At 36.7% G+C, this 10,000-nt stretch overlaps 1 long non-coding RNA gene across 1 annotated transcript in view; it reads right to left on the bottom strand.

The window, feature by feature from the left end:
- LOC135197572 (uncharacterized) overlaps nucleotides 1-10,000 on the bottom strand; it is a 707,597-nt gene that overhangs the window by 554,458 nt on the left and 143,139 nt on the right. The window contains exon 2 of the long non-coding RNA XR_010310603.1: nucleotides 6,190-6,239. This is a non-coding gene — a long non-coding RNA (uncharacterized LOC135197572). The remainder of the gene's footprint in view (nucleotides 1-6,189; nucleotides 6,240-10,000) is intronic.

The following is a 10,000-nucleotide window of genomic DNA, read 5'->3' as shown; positions in this document are numbered from 1 at the left end:
GGAGAAGAGAGAGAGAGAGAGAGAGAGGTTCGACACCTGAGGAGATTATGAGAGTCGGGGAACACGAAAGCAGAAACAGTTCTAAACCTAAGAAAAGGAGGTTTAACTTGCTTGCATAAGATTCCTGGACTAAAGGCCAAAGAAAAATAAAATCACTAGATATTTTAAAACCAATCATTGGCGTAGGATAGGATTTGGTCTGTGGCTCAGTTAGAAGATAATCACCACTGAAAGAATTAATTTTTCATGTCTGTTTGTTTGTTTGTTTTTATGGTGTTTTACGTTGCATGGAACCAGTGGTTATTCAGCAACGGGACCAACTGCTTTACGTGACTTCCGAATCACGTCGAGAGTAAACTTCTATCACCAGAAATACTATTTCAAGAAATTCGTTGGTCTTGAAGGGTGCAATCGAATGCATTACAAAAAAAAAAAAATAGTAATATAATAATAATAATAATAATAATAATAATAATTGTTGTTGTTAATGTTGTTACACACACTATTCATGTAGAACAAGCCCACAAGGGCCACTGCCTTGAAATTCAAGCTTCCAACCAACATGGCGTCCATTTGAAAGAAGGAACAGAAGGTAAAAGGAAAAATGAACCGAAAAATGAAAATATATAAAAGAAATGGAGAATAACGACAAGAAACCGAAAAAGAAAGATGAAATAATGGGAAAAGCGCACGAGGACAAGTATGCATACACGAAGTCTGGACGAAGATCGCGAACCGAAATGAACTGCAGGAACAAATGAGAAATGAGACGGAAAGGAAGACGAAGTCGGTGATTGTTCGAGAACTTTCCCTGCCATGTATTATTGCCAAGCCTTTACAAAAGTTGGCCAAGTCCTTAGCAGGATCATAAGGATATTGGCTGTGACCATTGTATCGCCAGCCAATTACGATTAAACTTCACTGAGATGGGGAGAGGGAGAGGGAGGGATGGAAGGGGGAGGAGGAAGGGAGGGGGGAGGAGGAGGGAGGGGGAAAGGGAGGGGGAAAAATGGAGGGCAAGAGGGAGAGGGGTAGGAGGAGGAAGAGGAAGAGGGAGAGGAAGAGGAGGAGGAGGAGAGAGAGAGAGAGAGAGAACAAGGATAGTGAAAGAGATGGCAACAGTCTAGTACAATGTCTTTAAAATTTCCTTATGCATAAAATAAAAATAGGGAGCTCCCTATTTTTATTTTATGCAATAAAAATACATAAAAAAAAAGCACACAAACGAGCGCGGGCGCGCTGCACACTTACATACACTCAGAAGCCATCAGCGAGATGGACAAGCATTACATCACACCAAACTAAGAAAAGAGAGATTTAATTTCTCACTCAAGACAATTCGATTTGAAGTAATAAAACACATTAAAAGACATCAGGCTACTTAGATGGGATTTAATGAATCAATACGCAGACATCCCCGAAAGTAACCTGTGAGAGAGAGAGAGAGAGAGAGAGAGAGAGAGAGAGAGAGAGAGAGAGAACCCTAATTTCTCACTCAAAATATTTGATTTACAGCAATACAAAAAACATCCGACTATAACCGATAGAGAGAGAGAGAGAGAGAGAGAGAGAGAGAGAGAGAGAGAGGAAGTTATCTTTAAGCTGTAACAAAGGTCAGAGGTAATGCAGGAAGAATTCCAACGTTCCGAACATAAAAGATTCATGCAACACCTAACTTCAATTACAAAAACACTCGATGTTGACGCTTTAGTTACGAAAGGAGATCGAAGATGCACTCGAGCGGAATTTTCTTTGAACGTAATCGGTACGCGTTGCCCCGTGCCCACAGAGGAAGAGGTGCCAATTACTGTTTACCTAATGTTTTTAGAATCCCGTTTTTTTAAAACCAGACACCTTATAAAACACAAGCACTTAGAAATGCTGAGTACAGTGTACTATTAAATAATGTAAGAATACATCACAGCACAAAAAATTTTAAACACGAAAGCATCAAGACAACTCACACAAAAACACCTTGAAAAATATTCATGTTCCCGGGCGTTATTTATTACCCCAAATAAAGCAATATAAAAAAAACATCAAGAAAGCAACCACCACAAAGAAATGAAAACACAATGTGCGTGTTCTTAAAACAAAATAATGGTCTTTCACTCAACTTTGATTAGTTCTGAAAAAAAAAATTACTAAGGAAATTCTTACAAAAAAAAAAAAAAAAAAAAAAAAAAAAAAAAAAGACGCGAATGTCAAGTCTTATCTTCAAAACTTCGGAAGTTTGAGGACCAAAGGAGGCACACAGTTACGATGAAACGAACTTTTTCATTGTGGCTTCAAAATTTCTAAATTCGTTTCAGGAAGAATTCGTCTTTTGACATACGTCATAATAGCACTGAAATAGGTTATCATATATCTGACCTTTGAAACCTACTTGAAGTTATGCTCCAAAACTGTGGTTTTTAATAGAGAAAAGTTCATTTGTGCAAAGGATAACATGAATGGTATTTAATCTCATACGATCAAAAGGTATCATTCAACTTTTCACTACAGTAAACTACCTTTATCTAGAAAATGTGGCCTATAAAGAGATCACAGTAGCGTCCCTTAGCCAGTAGAAAACAGGACAGATGTTTACCAAGTTATCTGCAGACAAATCGAAGTGGGGTTCCTTTTCTTCCGAAAAACCGAAGAGGAAGTTTCGACTGCTCCCGCAATCCGCTGAGAAATGAAAGCATAGGTCCCCTGCGTGCGGAGAAGAGAAAGCAAACATGAGGTTCCCATCTTCTGATAAAGGGAAGCAGAGTTCCAAAGCTGCCCACAAGCAAAGAACAAGTTACCAAATGTACAGAATGCAGACCAGATTCCAAATCTGTCTACGAACTGAAGCAGGGGTTCTTAGTTTACGGAGAAGAGGCAGAATCCCCAGTCTCAGAGGGATAGAAGCAGATGATCCCAATATGACCATGAACGGAGAGAAGAGAAAGAGAGGTTACCAGTCTGAACGGAAAGAGTAACAGAGATTCCCAATCTACTGAGCAAGAGATGCAGAGATTTACACTATGAAGAGGAAAGCAGCCAAACACAATCAATACTTAGTCAATATTGAAAGTTGCTGAAGTTTTACTCATGGGGTGTTTTTCGATCAAAGAGACTTCCATCACTAGAGCAAATCTGAATGAAGGGGAAATATTAGCCCTAACCAAATAAGTTTTAATGTTTACACTAAAATGACTACCGCATATATACATATAAACACATTCATACATGTGTGTGTGTGTGCGCGATTATAATTTAGGACTTCCAAATTCTATTAGACCACTTCAACTGAATTTAACGAGAAATAGAAAAATTTCTTGATAACTATGAACTTCACCAAATTTAACAGAATCTGAGTAATATAATAAATTAAAGGAATCATAGAAAGTAACTCACACTGAAAACGATTTGGTCAGTTGTGGCATCATCAGATAAATAATAAGTCTGTGTGGTAAACAGTTACTTGAAGCAATACTGACAGCCAAGAGTAGGCAACCAGTGAATATGGGATACCTAAGAGGTAGAATCACTAAAAACATTCCAACTGATGAAACTGGACTGACAGACGAACAAATCTTCCATTATGCACATCTGTGCATGAAGATCTGCTTTTTCGCCAAGTCTGGCTGGAAACCTTTCGACCGAGTAGGAGTTGCGATGACAAGGTAGGAGCGGCAGCTGCTTTTAGTACGAACATAGTGAAGGTCACTCAACTTGAGTTAATCTGAAAGGGTTTCATGACTGCAGTATGCGTGTCAGAAATGAAGTTCCAGCCTCTAAAGTTACGGACATGACTATAGTTGGAAACAGAATGCCAATCTCCCTCCAGGCACTCCTATGCATCATGGTCTAACTTTGTACCAAGTTTGAGTGAAATCCCTGCAAACATGTTAAGGGGAGCTGCGAAGATAAGGCAGAGTGTGATAGACCTGCATGATGGACAGGTAGACAGAAGATCTCCAATCGTGTGCTTCTATGCAAGGCGGTCTGCCCTTGCACTAAGTTTGACCAGAATCCGGTCAACGAAGACAATTATTATGGTTTCTCAAAAGTTTACTCTGACGATTGAGTAAAGCGCTCAGTTGTTGCTGTCACTTTGTGAACATAATGTACGCCATCTTGTAGGATTCTGTATGAGACAAAAAAAATTGATTCTGGGAATAAAAATTCTGAAGCAGCTCCCAAAGATTAGAATAGAAACTAATGATTAACGGTACGGGTAGGTAAAACTTTAATTCGAAGAATGAATTGAATTGGTGTCATCAAAAATGAATGCCTCTCTAGATGAAGGATGCAAAATCATTTGTCCGAAGCGAAAAAAACCAATATAACTTACAGCACAGAAAAATATACAAAACATGCAAAAGCCTAAAATTAAACAGACAAAAGAAATGGACGCCATTATGCAGGTCTCCTCTTGCACATCTTCAGGAAACGGAGCGCTATGGGGTCGCACCACGGATTCATTATGACTATGGCTTTAAGAGACCGCAGAGTTTAATATCTTGGAAACTATTTGGGCTGGCCTTCGGGGAAGGGGAGAGGGATAATACCAGAAGACATACGGTTGGCTTAATGGTAGACGTAATCAGAATAAAATGGTCCCCGGATATGTTGAAAGGAAATAGGGAGCCAAAGATTTTCGGTCTCTTGTTCCATCCCGATAAAAACCGGATATTAACTGAATATTCGGGGTGACACACACACACACACACACACACACTCACACAAACTTCCCACACACACGACCAAACTTCCCAAAAAGTAAAGACTGAAGGAAAAAGAATTACGATAACGGGACTGTGTAAAAATTAAGAACGACGCCGACTAAATCACAATAAAATTCTGAAACGCAACCTTGTTTCCTAAGCGAATCACCATTATTAGCAAAATTGACCTATTTAGCACGGCAGTATGGTAAAACAGTTCTTCTCAGATGGTAAACCTCATAAACGAATAAAAAAAAAAAAAAAAAAAAAATCAGCGTTAAAGGAGGTAAAAACACGAATAACCTCAAGATAAACTTTAAGAAATAATTTCATTCCGTATTATTCACATAATTCAAAGGTTCCAAGCCTAAAAGTTATAACCTACGACTGGAACCGGATATAAAAAATAATTTTCTAAAGTTATAAAAATGAAATATTTCATATCTACTCAGAGCCAATATCAAAATGAATTCCTTACTGAATGAATAATAACTCATTTGAAGGCAATCAATTAAAAAAAGTATCTTAATAAAGAAAAGTATCTGAATTCGAAGACAAATAAGTACTTTACAATTAATGAAACATAAACAAAAATATAACAATGAAATACTTAACTATTCCAGTCAAATATATGAAAAGTAATATTTTACAGAAAGACACGAGAAAAATTAAAGACATGTAAATTCATTTTGTATTTCAAAGGTATAAGAATAATTCCGACTAAAATACACACACACACAACACACACACACATATATATATATGGATATATATATACTATACACGTACATATATGTATGTAACTCCAATAGCTTTTTTCCAACATGATAATAAATAGTTTAGTCGACTTGTAGTTCTTTCCCAGTCAAATGCCCAAACTAATTTCATATCGTATACTAATTCATTTATTACTTTGTCATGAAATACTTTTCATATGACAGCCAAAAGCTTCTATTCTAAGAATGACTAAATAAATATCAATTTATAAATAAAATCAGTCTAAACCCAATTTTCCTTTATGAAATATAATTATATTTTCGTTATATTCATAATAAAATTATTTAATTTTCGAATAACTAATCTCATTTGTATTAAGATTACCATTATTATGAATTATAACAAATGCATATTGCAATACTTTGATTCGAAATAATCATAATCAACAAAAAAATGCATACTTTTACACAAAGCGTCAAAATCACTTTCAATCAAATGCTAATAAAACTAGTGACCCTTCGGAACGCAAATCAGTTTCCAATAGAGGCAATAAAATCACTTTCAGTCACATAATAATATCCCATAAAGATACAATACAATCATTTCTAATCAAACGCTCATAAAATCATTCCCAATCACACGCTAATGAAATTACTCCCTAACGAAATACAGATTCGTTTCCGATCGACGAACGAAAATAAACCAATTTCCCGATCGAAAGACAGTGCCACTCGCCGTTTAAAGCAAATAATAATAATATATAAATTTTTACCTTCTTCCATTAGTTAAGTCACAGGGCCGCATCTTCTATTTCCATCGATCCTGAAATTGAAGAATATATTTGGATTAGTCCATTTTCAACGAGAAAAGGGTTAGCATTCTTAAAGTACGTATGGAAGTCCTAAATATAACTCCAGTGTCGAAAAAGGTACCTTTCGAGTTTAAAAGATCTTGCAGACAAACCACCACATCTTACAACTGTCCTTTTAAGCTCTCTCTCTCTCTCTCTCTCTCTCTCTCTCTCTCTCTCTCTCTCTCTCCCTCCGTCCTCTTTTGGAGAAAAATTCGGTAATAAACTCGAGTGTGCTTCTGGCCACTGCAAAGCCCGATTCTAATCTTTCCCCCTTTCTCTCCGTCTTTCTTTACCGTTTATTTGCTCCCTTTCAGGTTCATTCTCATATTATACGACCCCTTTCTCATCGCTTTCTAGTCCTGCGCCATATTGTCTAATTATTCATTCCTTATCTCCCTCGCCTCTCCTTTCTCTCGTTTATTGGCACCTTCCTCCTCCGGCTCCAATTCTCTTTCTCCTCCTCCGAGTTGATCCCTCCGAAGGAAGTAGGATAGTCTCATCATCCATTCTTCATCCCTTCACTCTCCCTTCAATTCCTTCCTTCCTCCCTCCCTCCTCTCCCTTTCCGCCTGGTCTGGGGGCACCTTCTAAGCTTTCAGGATCTAAGGATTTGTAGATGTCCTCACTGATTTACCATGATTTATGAAGGGCGCGAGACGGGGGCCAAACTTTTTGTGTGTATTACCAGAAGCTGTTGAAGTGTCATTTATCTCTCTGATACAGCTTCGAATGAGGCTGCATACCACTCATCCCCCAACCCCCCCTCTCCCCCCAAGCCTCCGACTCTCTCTCTCTCTCTCTCTCTCTCTCTCTCTCTCTCTCTCTCTCTCTTTTCCGGCCTCTTGGGCATTCCGCTATTGTTTTTTTTTTATATCTATATATGTTTATATTTGGTATGAATATATATATATATATATTATATATATATATATATATATATATATATGTATATAATATATATATATATATATATATATATATATATATATATATACACACACACACACACACACAAACACAAGTGTATATATATGCATATTTATATATACACACCTTTCACTTACAAACTTTTCCCAACCTTACATACTTACTGGGTTTACTTCTACTGAAAGTAGGTCATGCATCTGTTCCTTGAAACATTTAATCCCATTTTTACACTGAAATATTATGGCTTTCTCTTCAATATTTTCCGAGTGAAATGTTCAAAATTTAATTATTTTTATTAACATTATTTACCATTTATAAATACAACCTATCAAGTAATCTTCCTGGGCAAAATCGCCCATTCGGAGGTACGAAACATCTTAATTGCAAATTGCTACAATAACCCTTAGGCTTTTTTGTTTTTTTTAATAAAGTACTCCTTGTTAACCAAGAATATGACCTTATGTTGTCAACACTTGTGCCTGTGCCCCATTATACTACACTACAGAGTTACATGCAAATGGTAAAATACCTAACAGCAAACGATCAGTAATTTCTTTATGTAACAATGTACATCGTCATACTAAACTGTACAAGATATGCATTCAATTTTGAGGTAACCCCAATGTACCTTGTCATGTTAAACTTTACAAGATATGTACTCATTCTGGGGTAATTCCGAAATACCCGGGGGGGTGGGGTTCCCTTGGGTATGCGTACCACAGGCTGAATGAACGAATGAATAATGAAATTTAGGCAATTAAGCCAAGAACTAGGGCACTTTCGGCAATTACAAAAATGAAAAGAGGGAGGTGAAGTGACTGAACATCAAGATGCAGAAAATACAAGTCAAGGACAAAGAACTATATATATATATATATATATATATATATATATATATATGTATATATCCTATATATATATATATATATATATACTATATATCTATATAAAGAAACTAGATAACACACGTTACACGTGATTTTGTCAGAGGCGTGGGCAAAAAGAAAGTACGCCGGAATGGAGATACAGTTAAAGAAAAAAGAAAAAAAAAAAAAGTGGGCACAGCTAGGGGCCGAAGAAACGGTGCAAAAACCCTTTAAGAACACCTACAGTGTAAAGCGGAAGGTGCACTAAAGTATTTTAAGTCCCCTATTGGGTACCACAAGAAACCCTGTGCATTAAAGCACAACCAACTGCTTTAAACCGATTTATGTGTTATTATTACTATTATGATTATTATTCAAATATTCGGCCACATTCATACATAAAACCAAAACGCCATAAAGACGAAAACGAAGAAACGGAGGGGGTAAAATAAAATTATTACTTAAAATGGGGGTCCTTACATCAGTCCTTCTTACCGCACCCTCTGTATTTATGAATCTTCATAAAGCCTCATCTATCATATTCCAATAAGCTCTTTATGCAAGAGTCTCATCAGATTCTCATCTCGAAAGATATTGTACAGCATCGTCTATTACATCCTTCCCCAAGTGTTGTTTAACCCCAACTGAATGATGATAAAGTTCTCGTGAGATTTTTATCAGCAAAATATTCCGCCTTTTACTCCTCCGCCTTTCCAGAGAGAGAGAGAGAGAGAGAGAGAGAGAGAGAGAGAGAGAGAGAGAGAGAGAGAGAGAGAATCAAGGAGGGGAAATTTGAACCTTATCATCATCCCTGTTTCAAAGTGTATTTACAAATCATTTCCTCGTGGGATCCTTTTTCCATACAATTAGCTTCGCTCCCGTACACATTTCGGGATTCTTAGTATTTCCACTCTTGAATGGTCTCTCTCTCTCTCTCTCTCTCTCTCTCTCTCTCTCTCTCTCTCTCTCTCTCTATCGTGCAGTTAATACCACTGTGCACTAACAACTTTTCACACTTCTGAAAAGAACGTATGCCGACAACCAAAGAAAATTCTTCATTACATATTTTGTTTTCAGTAAACTACTAAATTATGGCACAGCGTCTATGACTTAACTTTAGTCAAATAACACTACAAGTAAAATCATTTTCAAAAATACCAAATTGCTAATTAATTGCAGTCTTCATTCAACACGTGAAACTCGCATTTAGGATCTATAAAACAAAACTGAGCCAGACGAAGTCTTTTGCCGTCTTAAGCTTTAAAAATAAATATCTTTAATCCTATTAATCTCAATAAAACTGAAAAGTCGAAATAGCATAAAAAACAAAATGAAATATGAAACGTACTCCATAATTCTCAGCAAACAAAACGTATAAAACTGAGTTCCCAAACAGAAAACCCTCCCTCACCTTCAACTTGTATGATCATATTATTATTCACCAAATCCGATTAGTTTGAGGGAATGCATGACCTCTGTCAGACCACTGTGGGACCAAAAATAGATTGTTTTTTTTACATATGTAAGATTTTAAGATTTAAAAATCCCAAACAAACAGAAATAAAATTACGGGAGAACACACAGCCTCCTCTTAGATTCCTCAGTAGAGATGATTATTCAGCCTCTGAGAAAGATAAGTCACAATCCATTATTCTACTGTATGCAAGGATGATAAGAGACAATTCTGAATAGAAACACTACCAACAGGAAACCAATAAGTATACAACAGTCACCTATAATCTATTGTCAATAAACTTACATAAATCAGGCATTTTCTACAACTACCTATAACAGCAACTTTAACTTTCACCTGTATCTATCTGTCCATACCAAAATCGTCAAGATCATCTCTCTCTCTCTCTCTCTCTCTCTCTCTCTCACTCACTATCACCTTAATCAAGAACTCTCTCTTTCCGTCACCATCATTTCTCTCTCCC

This window comes from Macrobrachium nipponense, chromosome 21 (assembly GCF_015104395.2).
Source record: "Macrobrachium nipponense isolate FS-2020 chromosome 21, ASM1510439v2, whole genome shotgun sequence".
NCBI lineage: Eukaryota > Metazoa > Arthropoda > Malacostraca > Decapoda > Palaemonidae > Macrobrachium > Macrobrachium nipponense.
The sequence above is the reverse complement of the archived record's forward strand: the minus strand, read 5'-3'. Positions and strand labels throughout refer to the sequence as shown.